General features: G+C 37.5%; 1 protein-coding gene across 9 annotated transcripts in view; it reads right to left on the reverse strand.

Moving 5' to 3' along the window:
- WDFY3 (WD repeat and FYVE domain containing 3) overlaps nt 1-17846 on the reverse strand; it is a 364802-nt gene extending 346956 nt beyond the window's left edge. For all 9 annotated transcript variants that reach the window (XR_005215912.1, XR_005215911.1, XM_037830163.1 and 6 more), the window contains exons 1-2: nt 17745-17846; nt 5262-5283 (exon numbers count right to left, since the gene is read on the reverse strand). The gene's annotated coding sequence lies outside the window, so the exon portion shown is untranslated. The remainder of the gene's footprint in view (nt 1-5261; nt 5284-17744) is intronic.
- Nucleotides 17847-26000: the final 8154 nt, after the last annotated feature.

The raw sequence follows: 26000 nt of genomic DNA on the forward strand, positions 1-26000 counted from the left end.
AATTACTATCTTTCTCTCAATCTAACATTACATCTTACTCTCTCTCTTTTAAATATCAGTTTTGCTACTTGTTTATTTTGGTAGCACTTCTCTATACTTCAGCCATTTGGGAATGAGTTACTGGCCAATATATTTATCTTTGAAATTGGTGTTCACAGACGTGATTTTTTTCTTTTTTACAGAAGATATAGATAGATAGATAGATATAAAGATATATAGATAAATATATATACATAAAGATATATATAGATAGATGGAGATATATAGATATATATTTCTTTTTCATGAAGAAAGCATATTACCTGATGGGGAAGGAATAATTGAATTTAGTTTTAACTATAACTTGTATAAGCCATTCTTTACTAACAGATCACTTTGCCGTCTTTAAAATTTGTTATAAAAATAGGACTTTCTTAATTGATCCCTGAATTATAACAAATGATGAAATGCAAAAGCCTAAGTTGAATACTGTACACTAACACAGTACTTACTTCTGTTACTTAGAAGAATGAACCAAAATCTGAAAGCATACTGAAATCAATACTGAACGTGTTTGTAAGAGCATTTTCTAAACTTCAACAGAACTCAAGAAAAGCACGTGCAGATGTGATTAATATTTATAAGCCATGTTTGTTGTGAAATAAAAACACCAAATTAACAATTAGGTACTGGAATGCAACCAATCTTCTTCCATTAAAATTGTGCTTGCTGAACCGGATCTGCAATGGATTGGAATGATGCTTCAACAGATAACATCAGAATACACAGAGCAACTATGAAACCCTGTGCTAAAAGTGGATATCCACAAACAGGATCAGAAGAAATGCTAGAATATGAGGACCCTTTTAAAGATCTTTCAACATTGGCAAGCAGCAGTCAAAATGTGGCTCATTTTTTAGACTTAGAAAATTCAAAGTACATGAAAATCCATAAAGAGAAAAAGAAGAATATCCAAGAAAGATATAATACTCTTCTCCAAGCTATGTATAGATCCCTAATACTGCCCTCTTGGAAAGGATATGCAGCAAAAATTTTCCCGACTCCCACCCAACTACACAAGCGCACGTCAGTGGTAAGGGAGGCCTTCATGCATTCAGCAGCTGCCAGGTCTTGACGGGCTTTCCCACACCATCCTTAAAGTATAAACTCCTATGGTTTTGCAACCCCAGACAAGCTGGTAGTCATTGAACTTATTTACTTTGGTGACTCAAATTTGAATCTAGGTCTCTGTAGAAAAGGAGGTGGAGAACACTAATGAATGTTAAGACACCATTTTTCATCAATATTTATTGTATAACAAAGCAAACTCAAAAGATTTTCTGCTCGTCGTATGTTTGGCAAAGAAGTTGCTTTCAGAAATGCTTCAAAGTTAACTAGGTGTAGTATGGCATCTGCTATATTGAATGACCCGAGGCAGAACGGTTCCCCATTATTTTCTTATTTTCTCTCCCTCTTTGTCCCCATCTTCCTCCATCATGTTGCCATTCACCATCTTCCATTCCTTCATCCTCTACCCTTTTCTCTACACCTGCCACTAATAGCCACTCTTGGCAATGCTGAACCCCACAACATCAAGATAATTTCTTCAGTGCTATTCTATTCAGAAATAATAAAAATACTTTAAACACTGGAACCTGAGAAATAATTGCAACAAATCAATTTTCACCTCAATAAAAGAGATGACTCATCTAATATATTTCTGGATTTAGCAAATTAAATTAAATATATAAAGTAAATCTGTCATGAATCCAATGGATAACTTTCTATAAAAAAGATACAAGCTGGGGAAGTCATATTTAATATAATTTTAATAATGGTCTTGTAAAATGCTTTAGGAGCAAGAGTAAGGTTTTCATGTCAAAATTATGTTTCTAAGTGTTTTACTTTATTCCTAAACCTTATCTTAATTACTTAAATATTATATTCAGACAATTTTCTTCCCAAGAAACCTCATCTGACTTAGTGAAATAATTTTATTTTCCATAATTTTGATGTAAGTAAATTTCACAATTTTCACCAAATTTTCACCAACAAAGTTCCATCAATCCCTAATATTCAGATAAAATATCATCTTTGAGTACTAACTGCTTCTGCCAAAAGTAGGCTTTCTGCCCACTAAGTGTCCATAGCATTTCTGCACCTCTCAAACACAGACTAATCACATACTGTTCAATTAATTGTGTACATATCTTTTCTCCTTCTGTCTTAAACACCAAAGTATATCCCATAGTACCCAGCAGAGCACACAATAAAATGTTTAATGACTATTTAGAAAAAAATACTTATAGAATTATTAATTTACATTATAGCACCATCGAGAGTCCATTTACATTGTATCATCATTTGGAGAAATAAGGACCAGATTCCCCAGAAGCAAATTTAGTCCCTTATACTTGATCTAATTTAATCACTAGCCAATACACAAATAAAGTGGATCACCTCAAACTAAATAAAATTATTTGGCAATGAATATATAATGATAATTCTAAAAGCAAATGACACAACACTTATTCTTATTTCATACTGCTTACTTAACCATGGCATTTATCATCAAAAACACCTAACACAGTGTTTTAATAAATGTTCCATGAGGAAAGAGACAGAGGCTTTAATCAAGGTATTCTGATTATTCATTTACCTAGAGATTTCTAAAGTGAAAAGAATAAAGAAACATAATAAAAATATGTATTACCATTCTATAACCCAATAATATTGAATTGTCTTAGAATTCCGGAGGGTGACCGTAAACATTTATTTTCTTACTTTCATAATTTTCTGATAACATGCTGATTACTTAAGTACATCATTCTCTCAACAAATATTTATTGAAGATTAATTATGTGTTTATGTGTATGTGTTTAGACAGAATAAAATTTGCTTTATGCATTATATGGTAATATTCTTTAGCTGTTCATTCAAACTATATCATAACCATCCCTTCTACTTTTCCAAGATCTCTATATTCAGGACATTGATAGCAAGCACTTAAACATTCCTTGACTACCTGCTCAATATTTCTTCATATATAGAGAGAGAATGATACATAGAGAGAATCAAAGTTCCCAGGAAGCAAATATAGGAATGATTAAATGAAGATGTTCAGCACAGAGGAATTAAGAAGAAATTTTACTTGACTATATCCAGGTCTGTGACTCAACTACCCAGTGGAAAACAATTGACCATTTGCCTGTCACCCTTTTTATAGGGAAAAACAGGGAAGAAACATACCCTCTCTCTGCTGCCTATGGAAACAGGTATAGAAAATGAGTTTCTATACACTAACTTCTTCATCCTCTGACCAAAGAATATTATAACCCTTGGTTGAAGAAAAATATAAACATTCTTGTATTTGTCAACATTTTTCAAAATGAACAGAATCATCATTATGCTTTTAGCAACAAAATATAAATCAGTTGCTGTGCTATAGTTAAGTAAGATGTTACCTGTGGGGAAAGCTGAGTGAAGAGTACCTGGGACTCTGTACTATTTTTGCAACCTCCTGTAAGTTTATAAGTACTTCAAAATTAATTAAAAAAAAAAATAAATCAGTAAAGTAATGCAGTTTAAACAAATGTAAACATTAAAAAAGGTAAAGAAATTGTTTTTCTAAATTCAAATGCTTAAAATGTACTAACAGATTTGAATATTTAGAGAAGTTACTAGAGGGAATTATTTTTAGAGTATTGAGTCTTATATAAAATAATTAATTGCCTCCTAAGTTATACATATATATATAAAGCAAAATTTCTGTGTAAGTTCATACACAGAACTTGTAAGCAAGGACAAAAGCTTACAAGTTCCTGTATGGATAAACAAACTGTCTCACCGGAAGAAAATAGCAAATAATACAAATTAATTTGGGCATGACTTTTTAATGGACTAGAGACAATGGCTGTGTAACAGATTGCTCTTTTTCTTAGGCTAACATTAAATTAGTTGGCAATCCTTTAAGCCCATACTGGCTGGCGAACAGAGGGAAAGAGGGAAACAGGCTAGAAAGAAAGATTATTCTGGAAGAGGAAGCTGGCAGGGGATTAACATGCAGCAGATTCATCGAGCTGACCACATGCCCATCACACACGTGGAAAGTCACCCTATATGGTAGATCTGGAACGCAATCCCCACTCACAACATAGGTACCAAGGGCTTAAGAAAATGAATAAAGCTAAAAGAATTAGTGTTAGAACTCGCTTATCACTACTATGTAAGAGACCCAGAGTGGAAAGGGACTGCCACAGAGGAGGAACCAGAGGCCAGATGGGACAAGTGACCTGCCCAAAGTAACACAGCTCTCTAGTGGCTGACGTAGAACAAGAATTCAAATCTCTTAATTTCTAGACCTCTGCAGTGCCATTATAAATAGGCACTTATCTTTTATAGATAGTAATAATTAATAACTAAAAGGATTAGGCCAGACCCAAAAGAATCAAACAACAGTATGTAATTAAAAAAAAAAAAAAAAAGTTCTCATTCATTCCTTTGTCCTCTAAACAAAATACTAGTGCAGCACTTTAAAATCCACTGTGGCTTCACATGTATTTAACTGATTTGAAAGTTACTAATCTAACAGTACCACCTCAGTCAGTTCTCTTTACTAAGCAGACATTCCGTTTTCTTAAGGCTTTAACATATGTGCCATGGATTGACATAATGAAGGAAAAGGGTTGTCGCAGTGCACAGCACAAGTCTCAAACGTATTCAAATATTGCAGAACATGATCACCATGGAGCTCTTTTGTAGAATATCACCAAACAATGACATACCAAATTGAATATAACCAAACTCATTAATATTGTGCTAAATCAGATATTAATATAATATACACAAATAGAAGCAGGTGAAAAAGTTAAAAAAAAAAAAAAAAACTTTGTGGGAGAAAACTTAAACCTAAGAAAACCATGAATAAATTTCCTTAACTTGCCAATTTAAGAGTGAAACCACCAGGAACAACTATTAAATAATCTGGAATAACTGCTGGGGGACAACCATGACTGTCCACCCATCATACACCAACCTGGATTAGAGGAATGCCTGAGATCGCAGCGTACAATCTGTAAGTAAAAACTGCGGATCCAAGCTGGGAGCCCCCTCCCTCCCACAGCAGGCTGAGCTGCAAAACTTCACTGTGGTAGAAAGCAGCACTCTCTAAGCGAATACAGCTCAGCTGAGCTCCAACTGGGGTTTCAATTAACAAGTGTGGACTGCTGAATACAAGCTACAAACCCCCAACAAGCCAACAGAGGCTTTTAGTGACAACCGACCTTGAAGAACCAGAAGACTCATCTGTCCCAGGAGGAGGATCCCAGAAGACCAAAAAAAAAAAAAAAAAAAAAAAGAGTGAAACCATGCTATTTGAAAAATAAAAACAAGGCCCTATTAACATATAACCATCAAAAACAAAAACAGAAACAAAAGCCAACAGCAAAGCCAAACCAAACAAACTTTAGTGAATACAGCTTAGTCAAATATATATATATACTACTCACATTAAGTGAGCTAGGATATACAAAGTATTTCGTACACAAAAAGTACAGAACATATGATCAGTAGGTTTATCACAATGGATTACAACACTATGGAATATCAATAATGCAATATTTATGATCTATTATATTCATTATATTCAAACTATTGGACACAATGATTTTTGGTTAAACAAAAATGGGGGCGGGGATCACGGATCATTAACGTTACTTTAAATGTTTTGCCACAAGTCTTACAGTTTCCGCAGATACAGTATTTAAGATCTCCCAATGTCCTTCCCCTGAAGGCTCAAAGTCATGCAGGTATAGAGGGGTCAGACCAGACATGGAAACAGAAATGTAAAGACTGAGGTAGTTGGAACATGCACCTGTGGTTACTAGCCACAGTTCTAAGCCTATGATGGTACCTAGATGTACCAGGGGCGAAAGGTCTGGGTTGGGCTTGACACTTTAAACTGCTGGTTCAACCAAATGAAACATGCTAAGAAATACTGTTGACTGCATTTCTGGTACTGAACTTTTCACACTTTGCAGGGCTCCTGCTTGAGTTGTTTATAAAAGTGACAGTCTGGCCCTATCGGTATCTTGTTTACTAAAGACTCAGGGGACTCAAGGGCCAAGTAATAAAGTAACATCACAGGCTTCCCACCAAAATAAGGTACAAGAGAAATGTGAATGAGCTGAAACATTCTACAAATGTTCTAGTTTGGAGATAAGTTACTATCTACATTTCTGTAGATTACTATTACATTTGTTTATGATAAATGAATGAATGAACTTCCTAAGTATATGGCTTTACTTGAGCATATGATTAGTGGAAGGATAAGGTTGCCAGGAAACATGTTAAGGGATTGGGAAGAAGCTTGCCTGTGGGGTTCAGGGAAGCAGAGGAGAGAGCACAGAGGTGGGCACATGGATGGACGTGCACTCAATCACTCACCAGGTATTTCATGAGAATCTATTACGCACAGCTCATTGCCCTGGGCACTAAATACACAGTGGTCAGCAAAACAGGTGGAGTCTATGTCCACATAAACTAGCAGTCACTACTCAATACCGCTGGGATCTCCTACCCATTTTTCGATGATTAATCTCATTTTCAGCAATTCCATAATTCAACAGACATTATTAACTCAATGAAATAGGCACCTCAGAAATTTTTTAATTCCTGTTCCTCCCTTCCAGGACCTCAGCCTTAGGGAGGGGAGACAAACAAACCAGTTACTGGGGTCATAATAGGGGTACAACAAAGGGTGCAAAGGACACACAGGGAAGGACAAGCTATTCCAGATAGAAGGACAGGCTCAGGGGCAGGAGAGGTGGCATGCTTCAGTAACTTCACGCAGGAGAGAGGAATGCAACTTCTGTCCATGTACTTCTGTCTCAAGTCTCTCTTAGCCTAGAAGTCGGAGTCCTTAGGCTGGCCTATAGGGGCAGCCCACACCTCCACCTTCCTGACCTCCTCTCTCTCTCCACCCGAACACACCAAGCACCCTCCGGCTTCAGGGCCTCAGTACCTGCTCTTAGCTCAGGCCTAAAACATTCACTCCCTCAATTCCTTCAGGTCTCTGCTCACATGTTACCTTAATAGAGAGGCCTTCTCATACAACCATCCATAAATGGCAAGCCCACTCCTGCCCCAACACTCCAATCCTCCCCAACCCCAGCTTTATATTTCTCCATGGCACTTGTTACCAACTGGCAATAGCATATATTTGTTATCTATCTCCTCCACTAGAATTTAAGCTCCTTGATATAACTCCATCACCTGGCACTGTACACAGCAGACAGCAGACATACGTATCTTCAAAAAAATGAACAGATGAATGTCTGTCAGAGACTGACTGGAGACGCTGGAGCCAGGTCACACAGAGCATTGTGTGGAAAAACAGGTTACTTGGACCCCATAATTGATGGTTCTTGATAACGTCTTAGGATCTATTAAAGGACTTTAAGCAGGAAAAAAATGTATACTGGAAAGATTGTTGTTTCATGTTTTTCAAAATTGAAAATGAAAGAAAGGAGAGTTTGTTTTGAAAAGGTTATGAGGGAAATCTACTAGAAGGGGAGAGATACATAATCAAGAAGACTTAGAAGGCTACTGTAATATTTGAGGAGAGAACAACATGCTTGAAAAAAGGAACTTTGTATATGTGTTTGTGGGGGATGGGGGTGTACAGGCAAAATATTCAGAACGTGAAAGCAATAGGACCTGATGTTTAACTGGTTGTGGAAAATAGGAAAGGCTAAGGAGTGGATGAAACTGCTAGGTTTCAACCTAGTGACAGGTAGATGGCAATGGCATTTATTCAAACTGGAAACTGAGAAGACAGGAGGAAGAATACATTTTGGAGAAAAGATTATGAGTTAAATTTTGACATGTTGACATGCCTGTGGAACATCTGAGTGGATATGTCTAAACCAGCAGTTGAATATACAAATCTGGATCTCAATAGTAAGGTTTGGGTCCATTAAAAAAAAAAAAAAAGTGAGAATTAAAGATGTATGCTTGACTTTAAAACATCGTGTTAAGTGAAATAAGCCAGACACAAAAGGACAGATATTCTATGATTCCAATTATATGAAATAACTAGAATATGCAAATTCTTAGAGACAGAAAGTAGGTACAAGTTGGAGAAGGGGTTGGGAATTAATGCATAAAGGGTGCAAGGTTGCCGTTTAGGGTGATGGAAAAGTTTTGGTAATGAATGGTGGTGATTCACAACATTGTGAATGGGATTAATGCCACTGAATTGTATGTTTTGGAATGTTGAGAAGGAAAAGTTTATGTTGCATATATGTTACCAGAAGTTTTAAAAAGAGATTAAAGAGACAGTGCCAGTTAAATACACTATATGATCCTGGATTAGATCTAATAATGGGGGAGAAAATTCCCAAAAGGACATTTCTGGGACAACTGAAAAAAATTGGAATAGAGACTGTAATGCTCTATACCAATGTTAAATTTCTTGAACTTGATAGCTGTACTTAAGGTACTTACATAGTGAGTGTCCTTGTTCTCAGGAAAAGTACTTGGAAGTAGGAAGTGTTAGAGGAGCATGATGTATCTAACCTACTCTCAAATATTTAGCAGATAGATAGGGAGAGAAGGAAGGAAAGAAGGAAGGAGGGGAGGGAAGGGGAGGGGGGAGGAAAGAAGGAAAGAAAGGCAAAATTTAATAGTTGGTAAATCTGGGTATCCAGGTGGGAGGTAAGGAGTTCTACGTATTGTTTCTGTAAATTTTTTTTTTTTTTTGCAACTTTCCTTTAAATCTGAAATTACTTCAAAAATAAAAAGTCTGAAAGCAAAAAAAGATGTGATACAAAAATACCACAAATGTACTATTTTAAAATTGTATTTAAAAGATTGGCCTTCAAATGTGTTGTTGCTCCATATGAAGAAACCACCATATATCCCAGAATAAAATGGCCTTCAAATGTGTTGTTGCTCCATATGAAGAACTAAAAACCATCATAAATCCCAGAATAAAATCAGTGCTTCTGTCATTAAGACTTTTTACATATTAGTATATAACAAAAAAAACTTGACAAGCTTGCCAGTAGCAATAAAAGTCAAGTATACTTATTTAATCAGGAGAATACATGATAATTTAAATAAGAATTAGCCTTATAAAGGTATCAAACATAATGCTACAATCCTTTCTGTATTATTGCTTCTTAAAAGATCTGAGGATGAGTTCAAAGACTACATGTTAGAGCTATGAATGTTAGAAAAAAGCAAATTGTCAAATTAAAAGCTTGATAATGTAGTAAATGTTTGCTTTTATCTACCTCCCACCACAGTTTTACTCTCCCTGTGTGACAGTTTAGAATTGCATGTACCCCAGAAAAACATGTTCTTGAAGTTAATCCATTCCTGTGGGTGTGAACCCACTGTAAGTAGGACCTTTTAATAAGACTAATTCAGTTAAGGTGCGTTCCACCTCAATCAGGATGGCTCTAATCCTATTATTGGACTCCTTCATAAATGAATGACATTCAGGCAAAGAGATAGAAAACCATGGGAAGCAAGACCAGGAGATGCCAACATGTATCTTGCCATATGCAGAAGAGCCAGGGATGGTTGACAGCCAGTCTTTGGGAAGAAAGCATTGCCTTGATGATGCCTTGATTTGGGTATTTTCTTGGCCTCAAAACTGTAAGCTAATAAATTCCCACTGTTTAAGCCAACCCATTTCATCATATTTGCTGACACAGCCTAGGAAACCACAACACCCTGTTAATCTTCCTGAGTATGAGTGAGATTGGGCATACAGGCTTAGGGGCCTACAGGCCTTTATCTTAATTCTAATATTTGATAGACTGTCTTGCATGAAACTAAAAGTGAAGCTTGTGTTGTCTGATGATGATATTCCTGATGTTTACTATTTACCATGTTTCCTCTCATCTCTGGACCTCTCACATGCTGTCGATATTTACTTTATAACCCTTTCGCCAGACTACTTCAGGTATCTCAACTTAGACATCACTACCTCCAAGAAGTTCTAACCCCAATCCTGAAATGTGAGATCCATGCCCACCCAGGCTCCTCATTATGCACCTACAGCCCTAACACGTCACTTATCGTACTGTTCGATGATTTCAATGCTCTTTTAGGACAAGAACATTGCACAGTACATGTACAAGACATGTGTGAACAAACAAATGTATGAATCAATGGCTGAACAAAGTTTCCATTTTCTTTGAGAATTGCTGAGGAGGCTTATACAAATATTTTTTATTATCATTGGTACAGGGTACTCAAACCAAGATCATGGCTATTCATATTTATGATCTAACACTACTCCTTGTTGTACAAGTCTACTCTTCCAAATATTATATTTCACATTACCTTCTCAATCAATTGTATACTATTCTAAGAGTGCAAAACAGCACTATACTATTGAAAATTCAATGTTCAGGCTGGGTATATGTTATTCGACCTCTTTACACCCTAATACTAAAAGAAATTTCAAAAATAATATTTTGACACTGAGATTTCAGAAAGTGTGGTAACCAATTTAACAGTCTCAAGATTTTAAATCAGAAAACAGTCCAATGAGTTCATAAAACCTTGGCAAAAACCCTTCAAAACAAAATATTAGCGTATTGGTACAAGATTATAATAGCCATATGTTTTTCTTAATAGTTTTTCTTAGGTCCAACTAAAAGTTGAAGAAATGCTTTAGGACAATTTTTGAGAATTTTTTAAACCTCTCAATTGTTTCTTAAAGAAACTAAATTTCATTTCCTTAACTTTCAAAAAATTCTGTATTAAAAAAAAGTCAACAGCTGAGCATTAGAATAATTCATTAATGATAACTCTTTTAAAAATATGCAACTTCAACACCATGAAATGCAACAGCACAATAAGAAGCTCAAGAAATTACTTTGAGCTATATATAGCCTTCTTAGTGAGATCATAACTGATGACCAAGAAAAAAAAAATTAGAAACGTGATCAACATTCAACATCAGTCCAAATACTACTGAAAATAATCAAAATGTCAAAAATGTTAAAGCAGACCACTGCACACATAATAAATGTCTAAAATTTTTTAAACTGGCAATATCAAGTGCTTTTGAGGATGCAAAGCAACTTGTACTCTCATACATTGCTGGCAGAAATGTAAAATGTATAGCCATTTTGGAAAACAGTTTGGCAGTTCAACATTAAGTTAAACACAGATTTAGATTTACCACAGGGCCCAGCAATCCCACTCCTAGGTATTAACTCAAGAAAACTGAAATCATTTGTCTCTCACAAAAACATGTACCCAAAATGTTTACAGTAGCTTTATTCATAATTGAATAAAATGGAATAACTCAAATGTCCACTGATTTGGTGAATGTATAATAAACTGTGGTACATCCATATGATAGAATGCTACTCAACAATTAAAACAAACAAACCCAGGGGTGTGCTGGAGCTGACTGGTACCAGTTCATGAGAGCCTACTGTTAAATGTTCAGGAATTTTGCAAGCTGGTTTAAGTAACTTAATATATGGTGGGAGTATTTACACCACAGGAATTAGCAAATGCTACAAACCAGGGCTTTTTTTTTGGAAAGCAAGTTGTTAAAACATTTGCCAGCACACCACTGGACAAACTATTTAAACATGCAACAACCTGATGAATCTCAAAAACATTATGCTAAGTAAAAGAAGACACAAAAGGCTACATACGGAGAACCTAAGATGGCCACTAGGTGAGACAGTGCAAAAAAAAACACCTCCATGAAAAATACTAGATAAAAACCAGAAAGTGACCCAGAACACCAGTTCCAGCGATGCACCAGCTGGACAAGGTCTGCTAAATCCACAGGGACCATGCACTTGGTGAAACCGGGAGTCTACGTTCTGAACCAAGTTGAGTAAGCTGGCTGCAAGTCCCGTGGCCATGCTGCGGTGTGGGGAAGATGGGGGTTGGTATTTGGAGACGGACTAGTTCTTTTTAAAAAAACAAACAAACAAAAAAACCCAGGAGCGGCTGCAGTTACGATGGTGAGAACTACGCAGTGAAGCACTGCAAGTGCAGGTGCCAACCTCTCGGTGTCTGGCATGGAGGATAAACCGCTGCTGATTCCCTCAGGGCTGGGGGCAGAGGGGAGAGCCAAAAGGAGAAAGAAACCGTGCCGCTTGCAGCCATCTCCCGGGTGGGCTGGGGACACTCCTGCCTGGGGCCAGACCCACAGCCCAGAGCCGCACCAGGAAACCCAGTGTGATGGGGAGTGTATCCTACACTACCGCACACATGCCACAATATCGGCCATGGACAGTGGCCTTGGGTATACACACAGCTAGTTGTCCCGGAGCTGGGAAGGCGGAGCTGTGTGAAAAGGGGGGTTGAGATGCCCCATTCAGCCATTTTTGCATCAGGCTGGGAGTGCCCCTGCATGGCCCAGCAGCCCGGGGCTTCCCTTGAGGGACGGCACGTACTTGTGACATAGCACAGCCTTCCCTCAGCAGAGGTCTTGGAAGATCACAGCTGAGAAGGGGGGCCTGCTTGGAAAACACAGGGACCCTACATCAATGCTGGGGACTTGTGTGTCAGCAGCAGAGTAATCTGCGGCAAAACTGAAATGAAGGCTTAGACTCTTGCAACAGCCTTAAATCTCTGGGAACACCTGGGAGGTTTGAATATTAAAACTGCCCTGCCTCCCTGACCACCCAGACACATGCACCACGTTCAGGGCGGACAGCACCAACAACACACCCAAAATGAGTGTACCAATTGAACCCCACAAGAATCATTTCCCCACACACCACAAAGACAAAGTTGAGGAGAACTGACTTGAGGGGAATAGGTGACTCGCAGACACCATCTGCTGGTTAGTCAGAGAAAGTGTACGCCACCAAGTTGTAGATCTGAAAAATTAGATCGGTATTTTTTGTAACTTGAGAGAACCCTATCAAGCAAAGCAAATGCCAAGAGGCCAAAAACAACAGAAAATCTTAAAGCATATGATAAAACCAGATGATATGGAGAACCTAATCCCAAACACCCAAATCAAAATATCCTAAGAGACACAGTACTTGGCAATTAATCAAAGAACTACAATCAAGGAATGAGAGCATGGCACAGGATATAAAGAAGCATATAAACGAGAGCATGGCACAGGATTAAAAATAAAAAAAACAGAAGATCTTATGGAAATAAAAGAAACTGGTGGCCAAATTAAAAAGACTCTGGATACTCATAATACAAGATTAGAGAAAGCTGAACGACAACTCAGCACCCTAGAGGATTACAGAACAGAAAATGGAAGAACAAAAGAAAGAATGGGGAAAAACATCAAAAAAATCGAAATGGATCTCAGGGATATGATAGATAAAATAAAACGTCCAAATTTAAGACTCCTGGGTGTCTCAGAAGGGGAAGAGAAGGGTAAAGGTCTAGAAAGAGTATTCAAAGAAATTGTTGGGGAAAACTTCCCAAACCTTCTACACAATATAAATACGCAAAGCATAAATGCCCAGCAAACTCCAAACAGAATAAATCCAAATAAACCCACTCCGAGACATATTCAGATCAGACTGTAAAATACTGAAGAGAAGGAGCAAGTTCTGAAAGCAGCAAGAGAAAAGCAATTCACCACATACAAAGGAAACAACATAAGACTAAGTAATGACTACTCAGAAGCCACCATGGAGGCGAGAAGGCAATGGCATGACATATTTAAAATCCTGAGAGAGAAAATTTCCAACCAAGAATACTTTATCCAGCAAAACTCTCCTTCAAATTTGAGGGAGAGCTTAAATTTTTCACAAACAAATGCTGAGAGATTTTGCCAATAAAAGACCTGTCCTACTTCAGACACTAAAGGGAGTCCTACCAACAGAGAAACAAAGCAAGGAGAGAGAGATATAGAGAATTTTAACAGACATATATAGAACCTTACATCCCAAATCACCAGGACACACATTTTTTCTCTAGTGATCACGGATCTTTCTCCAGAACAGACCATATGCTGGGACATAAAACAAGCCTCAAGAAATTAAAAAAAAAAAAAACACAATTGAATATATTCAAAGCACATTCTCTGATCACAATGAAATACAACTAGAAGTCAATAATTTTTTAATTGTAACTCCACTATTTACTTCCTACAGGATCTAAAATACATAAACTCTAATGACAAATCAGTGGTTTTGGACTTAATGCAAAATATGTAATTTTTGACCAGAACTATATAAAGGTGGGGGAATGGAGAAGTATAGGGACACAGTTTATGTGTCCTATTGAAGTTAAGTTGGTATCAAAGTAAAACAAGATTGTTATGGACTTAAGAAGTTAAATTTAAGCCCCACAGTAAACACAAAGAAATTATCAGAGAATATGACCATAGAGATGAAAAGTAGAGTATGGGTTACGAGAAGTAGGGTAAGGGGCAATAGGGAGTTAGAAAATGAGTGTAGGGTTGCTGTTTGAGGTGAAGGGAAATTTCTAGTAATGGATGGTGGGAAAGTGACAGCATTACAACATTCTAAATGTGATTAATCCCACTAATGGAATGCCAGGGAGGGGGTGGAATGGGAAGATTAAGGCTGTATATATGTTTCCACAATTGAAAAAAAAAAAAGACAGTCTAAATAGATGGCAATTGAATGCCAAGGATGATACTAGATGAGATCTGAGGATGGAGGGCAGGAGGCTCAAAGGGACACAGTTGGGACATAAGGGAAAAAAAAAAAAAAAAAAAAAAGGAAATATAGAATGTAAGCTTTGTATCAATGTTGAATTTCTTGAACTTCTTAGCTGCACTTAACGGGATTGCATAAAAGAATGTTCTGGTTCATGGGAATTGTATATGTGAATTATAGTGTTTGTTCAAGGATGTGTGCAGCTTGCTCTCATATGTTCAGAAAACAGAGCAATAGATGATGGATGATAGGGAGGGAGAGAGGGAGGGAAAGAAAGAAATGGCAGTGTGACAGCATGTTAAAGTTGGTGGATTGGGGTATCGGGGGAGGGGGGTCAGGGTATGCTAAAGTTCTGTGTATGGGGCATGTATTGTTTTTGCAACTGTTCCTATAACTTTGAATTTATTTCAAAATAAAATTTTTTAAAAAAAAGGCTACATACTGTATGATTCTATTTATATGATATTCTATAAAAGTCAAAACTATAGGGACATTAATCTGATCAGTGGTTGCCTAGGACTGGGGGTATTGGGTAGGGGAATGATTACAAAAGGGCATGAGGGACATTTTTGGAGTGATGGATAAGATCTATATCTTGATTGTGATGGTGATTACACGAATATTTACATTAGTCAAAAGTTTTCCTGCATATAAATTATACCTCATTGAGCTTGATTTTAAAAAATTAAAGTAGAATTCATTTATCTCTTTTAAGTTTTTATGGATAAATACCTCATACATACAAAGAGAGGACTGGACATTAGCGGAAATATCAGGAAGGCAGATTTTGACTCAACATCAATAGAAAAGGATTTGAAATGCCAAAAAAAAAAAAGAAAAGAAAAGAAAAAAGAAATGGCCCTACTCTGGATGGGATAACAGACCTAGCATCATTGAGAGTTTAGGTCACTAAGGTTCCTTCCTCCTCAGAGTCCATGGCTCTAAACTTCCATGATATTGTATATTATGATAATCTCAGCTACACTTTTAAATTTTAACTAAAACATAAATTACTATTTTAAAAATCAACCAAATACTATCGCTGACTCAAATCCTAGTATAGCCTGCTTGCCACGAATGCTGCCTCTGACTTCAGATAGTCTGGGTTCAAGCGCTGATCCCCTAGTGGCTGTGTGACTTTGAGCATGCCTCTCTAAATTATCTGTTTCCTTATCTATAAAATGGGCTTAACATTTTCTTGTCTTTCAAAGTGGGGATGCATTAAAAAAAATTTCTCTGTGGTAAACTTTTAAACATTTCTTAGATATAACTGGAAGTGAAGGCCATACATTATCAAATCTAATCTTCTCTAAGAATTTTAACTTTCCAAATATAAGAGATTTATTCTTTAATTGTACATTCAGTGGTTCATAATCTTTTGTGGACCCAGACCCTTTTGAGAATGTCATGACTCCAGGAACACTTTACCCAGAAAAAATGCAAATATATGCTATATTCAGCATATGATTTCTGGGGATTCGAGGACCCTTTGAAGCACATGCATAAAGTTAAGAACTTCTGATGTAAATGCTTAAAATTGCAAAGTTCAACAGTGGAATTTAAGAATCTTCAAAGTAGAAAATCCAACTAATACTGAAAAATGTCTCATTTACTCTTCTTTTTAATAAAAAACAGATTTGGCAAATAAGACCAGAACATCATGTTTTCTACTTCATACCTCCTTTCAGCTGAAATTTTAAGTTAGAAACATAATATTCTTTACACAACTATTATTTCAAGTCAGTAACGAGAAGGAGAAACCTATGTTTCCAGCAGCTTAAAAAATAAACAGAATAGTTCAAAGTATAACATGCACTACTGATGTTCAAATATCATAGGAAGAGTTTCAAGATAATCTATTGCAAAATATATGTTTAAATATAAAAACATACCAAGGCAATTCCTATACTTAAGAGACCCATGATAAAGTTTTATTTTATTTTTCTTTTTAAGAGGGGATTTTTTTTTTACTGTACTCATGCATTAGTATGTGCAGTTTTTTTATCAATATATTTTTGGTTCTGTTTTACCTTACCCTTGTTTGTTACACAGTCTGATGGTGCCAAGTAATTATTCAAAACTTGCAATCAAATACCAACCTGGAAATGTTCTGCAAAAGGTCTTGTTTTTGTTTTTTAATTGTTTGGTTTCATACATAATAGCCAGCTCACTCCTATTACTTAGCAAAAATATAGTTTTTCTTATGCATTAGCACCACTTTCCCACAGAAAACAATCATTTTTTAAGGTACTATATATATGGGTTCATATATATAGTAAACATCCTTTCAGTCCGGTTTTATCAGATCATTTCTCTGAAAGGAAGACCTAGTACTGTAGATCTCAGAATTAAATGATAAAATCAGTGAAACGCTGCACCTGAGTCTAAAACACTGGTCAGGTCGACAAAATAGCTTTTGATTGTAAGAGTCACATCTGCTTTTTAAATTGCACTATGACCATGAATGCATACGGTGCCATCACATCCCCCTTCCGAGAGAGTAAGAGGACAAACAGACACACACCCCAGGAGCATCTCGCGTTCCCTCCATAAGCTAAGGGCTTCCAGCATCCGGCGTGGGCAGAGCAGGGCTCGAGAATAAGCCAGGCGAGGCCGCAGCCCTGAGGCAGCGCCCGAGGGATGGAGGCCTCGCTATGCTTCGCCCAGACGCGGGGAACACCGGGGATCGAGCACTCTTCAGGTCTAGCGGAGAGGCCGGGACTGACCCTTATCACCGAGCGCCCAGGACCGCCAGGTTACGCCTCCACTGCTTACGAGGAGGTGCTGTCCAGTCTCTCCTGCCCTAACCCCCGAAATACTCCAGCATCTCTCCTCTCCTCCCGCCGCCCGTGACCCCGATCCTGACCCGACCGCGACGGTGCCCTCTCCAGGCGGTAGCGGAGAACACGAGCCAGGCCGCCAGCGGCTTCTGAACAGCGCGGCCCCCGGCGAGGACAGCAGCTGGGCCGCGGCCTGTCCCCAGGGACAGCGGGCTCAAGGCCGCGAGCGGACAGCGCCTCCGCCCCGCACGAACAAAGCGGCCCCAGCGCGCGGGGACCCGGCAGCGCCGCCTGTCCGCGGGCGCGGGGGGCAGGGAGGCTTGCAGGGGGCACTCACCGGCAAGCGGGCGCAGGCGGCCTGGCCCGGGAGCAGAGACCACGGCGGGCGGGGGCTACGCGCCAGGGGCGCGCTGGCTACGGGGAGGGGGCAGCGGGCGCCGGGCCCGCTGCGGGGCCCGGGAGCCCCGCTGCGGGGGACGGGGCTGCGAGCCTGAGTTGATTCCGCGGCCGCGGGGTGCGGGAACAGGTCCGCCAAGCGGGCAGCAGCACTAGGCGTCCGGAGCAGCGACGCCGCCGCCTTTCCCTTCTCCTGCCCGGGTCCCTGCTCCTCCGCTTCCTCCTTCTCGCTGGGTCCCCGCCGCCGCCGCCGCCGCCGCCGCCGCCGCCGCCGCCGCCGCCGCCGCCTCAGCCTTGGCGCTTCTCTGGCTTCTCCTCTCCATCAAGGCCGGGCCGAGCCGTAGGGACCATCCCGAAAAGTGTGGGGTTGTTGCCGTTTCCCGCAGCTGTTGGTGGCCATCTTTAATCCTCCTCCTCCTCCTCCTGCTTTCTCCACCTCCCGCTGGCTGGCTGACTGACTGACTCTGGATCCTCCTCTTTCCCCTCCTGCTCCTCCTACTGAGCCGGCCGCAGAAATTGCAGCCGCTCTTGCTCTTTCCCCTCCTGCCTTTCCTTCCTCTTTCCTTACTTCCTTCTCTTCTCTCTGCTTCCCGCTTTCCCCTCACCCTTACCGGCTGGTTTCTCCCCCTTTTGCAGGCAGCGGGCGCTGGATTCACTTGGCTTGAGTTTAACCTCCGTTTTCACTCTTTTCCCTCTTCCCCCTTTCCTTCCCGATGCACACGCATCCCGCTGCTTTTCCCTCTCCCTGCACACGGCTGCTCCCCGTTCCCTCTCCCAGCTCACTTCCCCCTCTCCGGTGGTTCTCACCGTCCTCTGTTCCAGTTTCTCAAGACTACGCTGAGAAACAACTACTGGGTTCTGTTGTCCTTAACCCTACACCCATTTGCTGGAAGCTGTCAGACAGCGATGGAAGAATGGAAGACTGCGTTAATTTTACTCTAGCTGGAGTACAAAAGAACTGCCCACGCTAGCTATTTTACTACGCAGCTTTGAAACTCCTTGATGGTCTCTTAGTGTGACTCCACTAAGAGTCACACTAACAATGGACCGATTTGTTGAAGAGCCCAGTCTTAAATGTTGCCTTCCCTGAGTGACCTTGAGCCGGTCGCCTAAGATTTTAGGTTCTTTTCCTTCCTGTGCAAGGCATTGTTTATACCTTTGCAGTCCCAACAAACACAGTTTTTAGACCAAATAATTACGCTTTAGTAAGCTTAGAACTGGTAGCTGATCATCACTTTGCTCCTCTATTATTTGTTCCTGACCAACACAGTGGACAGTTTGGGGCACGATTCAGTTCTGGCATTAAAGGCAAACTGAGTCAGCAGATGTGGGTGGACTCCCTCAAACAGGCTTAGAGTGGGGAAGTAGTAATAACATCGCTCTAATGGGAAACTGTTTTTCCTAACACTGCAATCTACAGAAGCGTCAAGATTTCCTCTAATATAGATGAAGTAAGCTGGATTTGCCTTTGGCAAATGGGATCCATTTGTAGTATTTGCTCATGTTGCCTGATTACTACAAGGTTGAAGACTGACAAACACAGGCGATATTCTATGTGAGCACTTTGGGGGTTACAATTTCTGCTTCTTTGTGTAAGTGGCCATCAAGAAAAAGCACCTTTCCGAATGAAATGACCAGATCTGTTCAAAAGTTATTCCCTTCAACAGACCAAATAAATATGTGGAGAAATGTTTTTAAATGTAATTTTTAGATTCTATGTCAAAATAAGCAATTTTTTTAAACTCAAATATAAGAGTCTGTAATTACAAAATTTTACACATTTTAAAGCCCTTGAAAAGAAAAGATGTCAAAACAAACCTAAAAGTATATTTTAATTTTAAAAATATATTATCCTTTATTGGAGTAGGGGTGGGGTGGAGGGAAAGGTGGTGTTCTATTATTTTTCTTCGATCCTCACAAAATATTCAGTAGGTACCCAGGAGGCTCCAGATTTCAGTTGCCATCCTTCATTACCAGCATTTTTTCTGTTTGAAATCAATGACCTGTATCATTGTCTAAACCTCCCAAACAGAGTCTTTGAGACAGCTTTAACACATTTTGGAATAAATTATTGAAAACAAAGCACCTGTATTGTGAACGTGAGTATGTGTGTGCATGTGCCCATAGGTGCTCTTTTTCTTTTTAGTTTTTTGGTATTCTTTATTTATATTATGTGTTTCTCCAGTTTATTACTAGACAAAATCACCATAAAATCCTTGGCTTTTAATTATTCCCTTATAAAACTGTATATTTGGAGAAAAAACAGTGGTTAACATGAATACACATAGTTGGAATGAATGAGAAAATCGAACATTGTGACCAGCATGCTTTTTAAAAGGGATTTTCAGTTTAACTATTTGGTTTCAGGAATCTTGTCATTGTGATTTTTACCCTGAAGGAAGAAGCGTTCTGCATTGATACTCTAATAATAAAGATTTTTTTCTGTTGATATAGAAAAATATATTGCAATAAAGTTCATGAATAAATCTATATACAAGTACAGCAACTTTCTTGTTAATGTCCTGAGAATGGATAATCTCTCAAAGGTTTTTTAGTGATATACATAAAAATAAATGTAACAAACACTTGTCTTTTTTACTGAGGCCATATGAACATAAGCACTGTAAAATAGGTAATATCTGGGGAAATCAAACATTTCACATTTACTTTTTTGCAACTGTATCAGATCTGTCACCACTGCAGCCCTTACCTTCTTTAATCTTCGTTATTGCCAGCTAAGTGTAGCTTCAACTTCATCTTAAGGTTCGGGCATAAAAAACAAATGGTCGGATCAGGTTCTCATGCAACATGATTATTGTTTCACTCTCAGATAAGCTCAAAGTCCTTTATAAAACAAAGAATTGTGTTAAAATGGGACAAACCCTTTGTGCAGAGGCCATATGGAAAGGGATCTAGGCATGTGCAGCGAACTCCTCTGGGAACAGAGGAACAAACATAAAGGGTTATTTCTAAACAGTTGTGCACCAGGAGTCTGGTCCCCAACTTAAAATTCATGAATGAAGTAATTGTGAAGAAGAACAATGAAGCGTTCTGTTACAGTAAGCAAATAAACAAACCCATATTTGCTTTTAATGTTTGAAAATTCTATGAACATGAATAAGCAAAGCATAACTTTAAATGAAAGAAAATGGAGATGAAAGATTCATGAAAAATATGTATTTATTTAAAAGTAAGGAAGAGAAAAATGAAAGTTTTGGGAAATTGTTAAAATAATGTGTATTGACAATTTTTATTTAAACAATTATTTCCTGTGCATTTACTGTTATGACTAAATAAGTAATTTAAACTTAGGTGTGTAGAAATTATCTGAGAGATAAATGTAAGTAAATTATAGAATTTTAAGGTATTTATTACCAGAAAACAGAGTGCTAAATTATGCTGCAACTCAAAAATTAAAAACAAATTAAAGCTTTTCACTTGACATGTTTTTAAATTACTAGACTACTAAATTATACAACGAGTATACTTAGAATATATTTCCATTTTCCCAGGTCATTAGCTACAACAATAGAATTACCATATTGTTTTTCCTTGTTTGAAAGAACCATATGGAAAAGAAACTGGGCAAGCAAATGAAAGTCTCTGGAGATCATAGGAATTGAACGACTATTAAAACACATTCCATGCAAAAATATAGTCTTGTTAATTGTTCAATTTTATTCTCAATCTCTGTTCTTTGGGAAAAGATAATAGTATTTCTGCTCCATGCCTTCCTCTTTTGAATGGCTATCTAAAATATCAAATGAGTAATGTTAAGTCATACTCATCTGCACTGGTTGAAATTTAGTATCATTCTTCACTCCTCAATTTAGAGAACTCCTTATAATTAACTGATGAGCTGTCCCCAAGACGGTACCATTTAGAATCACTACTGCACTCTAATTGGTGAAAAATGTTTTTAGAAAGTTCCAATTAAAGACTTTTTCTGTTGTTTTCCTTATAACTACATTCAAAAGAGGTACTGGAGCTTTTGTTTTGTTTTGTTTTGTTTTGTTTTGTTTGGAAGGTTGTTGGTTTATTCTTTTTGTTTTTACTTAAGTAAGTAATACAACATATAGCTTCTTTACATTTCTGAATAACAACATGACCACATGAGGAAACTGAATAGTAACAATTTCTGCTCATAGTGATCAGGATTATAATAGATTCATGTTTTTTTTGAAGACTTCATTATTAATGGATTGTATTTCTAATTAAAGTTTGAAGACTCTCTTGATTTTCAGTTCCTTCTTATTTCTTTATGGAGAGTTATGACTTTTAAAAACCAGTATCTTTGGGCCTTTACAATATTTCTACAAATTAAATATAATGATATGAAGACTAGATTTATTTCACTCATAAAAAATTTTGGCAAACAATTTCAAATGGCTTATATAATTAAAATATATATATAATTAAATATATATTAAAAATAAATGGTCATTTAGTGCATACTTGATGGAACTCTGAATGAAACCCAAACTTCCTGACTCAGTCTCAATCCTGAAAACTTTACAGTTGAAAGGTTTCCTCTTACAGGTGGCAAACGGAAGCCCAATAAAACTTTTAAGGGTACCACGTTAGATTAAATGTAATTTAAATTTTATTTCCAGAATGGCTCTTCAGTATTAACCTTTCTTAGAAATAAGTTTAAGGGATATAGTAAAACAAACAAACAAAAACACAACTAGGCTTTTCGGTTATTTATAGAAATGAGAGTAATTATTTGCAGTAGATCAATTAAGAAGGAAATTGAAAAAGGATTTAAGCAAGTTCAAGTTGTCTTAAAAATTATGTGTGAAATATTTTTATCTATACTGTCCCTATCCTATAATACTTATTTTGAGTCAAAAGCATAAATTTAACCATCAAGAATAATGTGCTATTTCAGAGATTGAGTTGCAATTCTAAGGTAAAAATTGTCCTTCAGGTCTCAGTAGAGAGACCTCCATTAACAAAATAAAGTAAAACACTGCCATCTGCTGATCAGAATGAAACATTTAGTTGGTCTTTGACACTTCTCTCAGTGGTTTCAGGAAACCACTATTAATTTATTCCATATATTCTTTAATCTTGCTAAAAAGTACTGAGTAGGTGATATAAAATTAATCAGTCTTCTATATCGAAATATAGAACTTTATTCTATACTAGCATGTAGTTACCATTAGCATTATTTGAAAGCCGATCAAATATTAAATCTGATCAGATCACTAATTTAGCCACATTTGGTTAAAACTGTATTTACTTTTTGTGGCTAAAATGTAAAGTGAGGAAATAAAGTTTTTAAATGGGATTTCTGCACTTGGTAAATTTTATATAAAGTTTTTTATAAATATTTAACTGCACTAAAAATAATTTGGAAAATCAAAAATTTAGTTTGATTGTTGATCTAATTACTTCACTCTAAAAATATCTGAGTGGGTGCTATGTCAGAAACCTGATTGCCTGCAAGGGATATAAACAGGATCTACTGCCTGTCCTCAGGGAGCTGACATCTGGTGAAGGAGACAACTATTAACCAGAAATTTCAATGTCTTAATAACTATTCTAAAGGCTTATAGGATGGTATAGGAGTACATAGTTCTGCTCTAATGGGGTGCACAAATCATTATCAATAATTCATATAAAGTCTAATAAGTATTTGTTCCCATCCTCAATTGCTATAAATAATCCTTGGATTTGTCCCGGAACTATATTTTAAACTTTCTTCCTGGATCATATATTGTTTTATTCAGAAACCTCAAATCATTCTCTCATACCCTGCATTGAATCTATTACCAAGTACTGTCCATTTTATTTCCTAAATATCTCTCAAATATGACCACTTCTTTCCATTTTCTCTGGTACTACCTTAGTCTCACTTTCACAACTGCAATAATTGCTTATCTGGTCAATCCACATTCACTTGAACCCCATCCAATCAGTTGTTTCCAGTTTTGAATTTTCATGGCTTTCAAATTTTCAGTAGCTTTTAAACCTGGCGTGGTTTGTCTACCACACACCTCTCTCACCTCACAGCATGGTTTCTTGCACTTTCTCCACTTTTGCCTCCCTGACTGCTTTCAGCGCCTCCTCTTTGGCATGCTCCCTGTACTACAGGGCCTTTGAACAGTCTGTTCCTTCTGCTTGGAAATTTTGTCCCACCATTTTTTGCCTATGTTAAAGATGCCTTCCCTAAACTACCAGTCACCAATCACACCATTGAACACTCTCCTAGAACCACACAACCTTCCTTCACAGCATTCACCACAGGTGAAATTTTAGAGTTTCATGTGTTGTTTGTTATGTGACTTAAGTCTGTAAATTCAAGGAGGGCAGTGTCTGTATCTGTTTGGCCCGCTATTGTATCCCAACACCTGGTAAGAACTGACTTAGTCACAGATAAAAATTAAAGGAATATACTCTTTACATCATAGTGGAAAAAATAATTGGATACTTAAGTACTTTCAAACCCCACATAAAGATTTTTTGCTATGCCAAAAACTGATCAAAATAGCATTGAATTGGACATGTAACCCCTTGTTGGTTATAGCTGAGGGAATCCTAGATTTTTATCATAAAGGGAAGTTTACGTTCACATCCCTTCTCTCCTCCTTCGGTATTATATAAAATAAGTTTCATGAAAGAGGAAAAATATAAGGCTAAACTGTTTTGAGCAGAAACAGCATTGTTCCAATTTTGGCATCACCATTCTGTGTTATAAAAACTGTTCAAGCCATAGTAGAAAAGCTTTGATTCAAGTAATTAAGAACCAGCATAACTTAATGAAGTATACTAATGAATAGGATGAATGAAATAGCTGTCTTACGGATGAATTTAAACGCATACTATTTTCTTTTATTGGAACCCTAATTTAGTTTATTATTTCTTCCCTACTTCTTTCCTATGTCATGAGAAGACTAGAAATCATAATTGTTTTGTTGTTGTTTTTTTTTAAGATTGCCTAACGTGTCCTACTATTGTAATCAGAATGCTTGCTAATTTGGGGGAGCTCAATCTTCAAGACTATATCTTATTAGGAAGGAATTTGAATGAAGTTAAACATTGACCTAATTTTTTTCCAGACCTTCTGTGTTACTGAGATGTTTTGTAGTTTCTCTTTTGTTTTTCCTTATCTCCTGACATGTCTGCCATTGTTACATGCCTTTAAAAAATCAAGTTCCTATTTTTAATGTACTTTTGAAATTTCCAACCAAAACACAATCTATAGTTTCTCCCTCCCTCCCTCCCTCCATTCCTTCCTTCCTTCCTTTCTTTCTCTTTCTTTCTTTCAATGTTCTCAATAGCTTGGGTTTTCTAGTAGATGGTTAAGACAAAACCAATCACCAACAAAGTTCTATATTTTTCCCTGTCAAGAAATTAAACCATTTTGAATTCAAATTGATAACTTATATAAAAATCAATTTCATTACATATATAATATCAAACTTTAATTTTTCTTTAAATAAATCCAAATTTATGAATTTTATACTATTTAAACATACTAGGTTGATTGGTTTTGGTTTTAAAGTCCAAGCAGTTTTACCTTGTATGTTCATCTATTTATGAAATAAGAATGAATACGCATTTATACACACAAACATATTCATATATTCAGCATACAATCTCTGGCTCTTTAAACCTTTCCAACTCTCTTGATCATTCCAGTGGGGAAAAAAATCTCCCCATTACATCTATTGTTTTTGCTCTGAACTTTTCAAAGGAGTGGTCTATACTCCACTTCTCCCCTCAAAATCTTAATGCTCATTCTTCAGTTGCCTGTTACTGGCTTCCAACTTTCCCACTCTGAAGAAACTGCTGTTATCAAAGTCACCAATGACCTTCTAATGCCAACATGAAATACTATTTTCCATTTTATATTGTAGGTTCTCTGTCCTTATTTTAGCAATGCTGGTACTTTCTTAACCCTGACATTCTCTACTCCCTTGGTTTATCTGACTCAGCATCATCCTAGTTCATCAAATTCTCTGCCCATTCTTCCTGTTTCCTTTACTAGGTCTGTTTCTTCTGCATCACCCTGACAGTTATTGCTCTCCAGATTGCCACTACCATTCCACTGCTCCTGTTCCACTTTGCTAATGCTGCCTGTTATGCAAAATACCAGAAATGGATTGGCTTTTACAAAGGGGGTTTATTTGGTTACAAAGTTACAGTCTTAAGGCCATAAAGTGTCCAAGGTAAGTCATCAACAATCAGG

This window comes from Choloepus didactylus, chromosome 3, assembly GCF_015220235.1.
Source record: "Choloepus didactylus isolate mChoDid1 chromosome 3, mChoDid1.pri, whole genome shotgun sequence".
In the NCBI taxonomy this organism is placed as follows: Eukaryota; Metazoa; Chordata; class Mammalia; order Pilosa; family Megalonychidae; genus Choloepus; species Choloepus didactylus.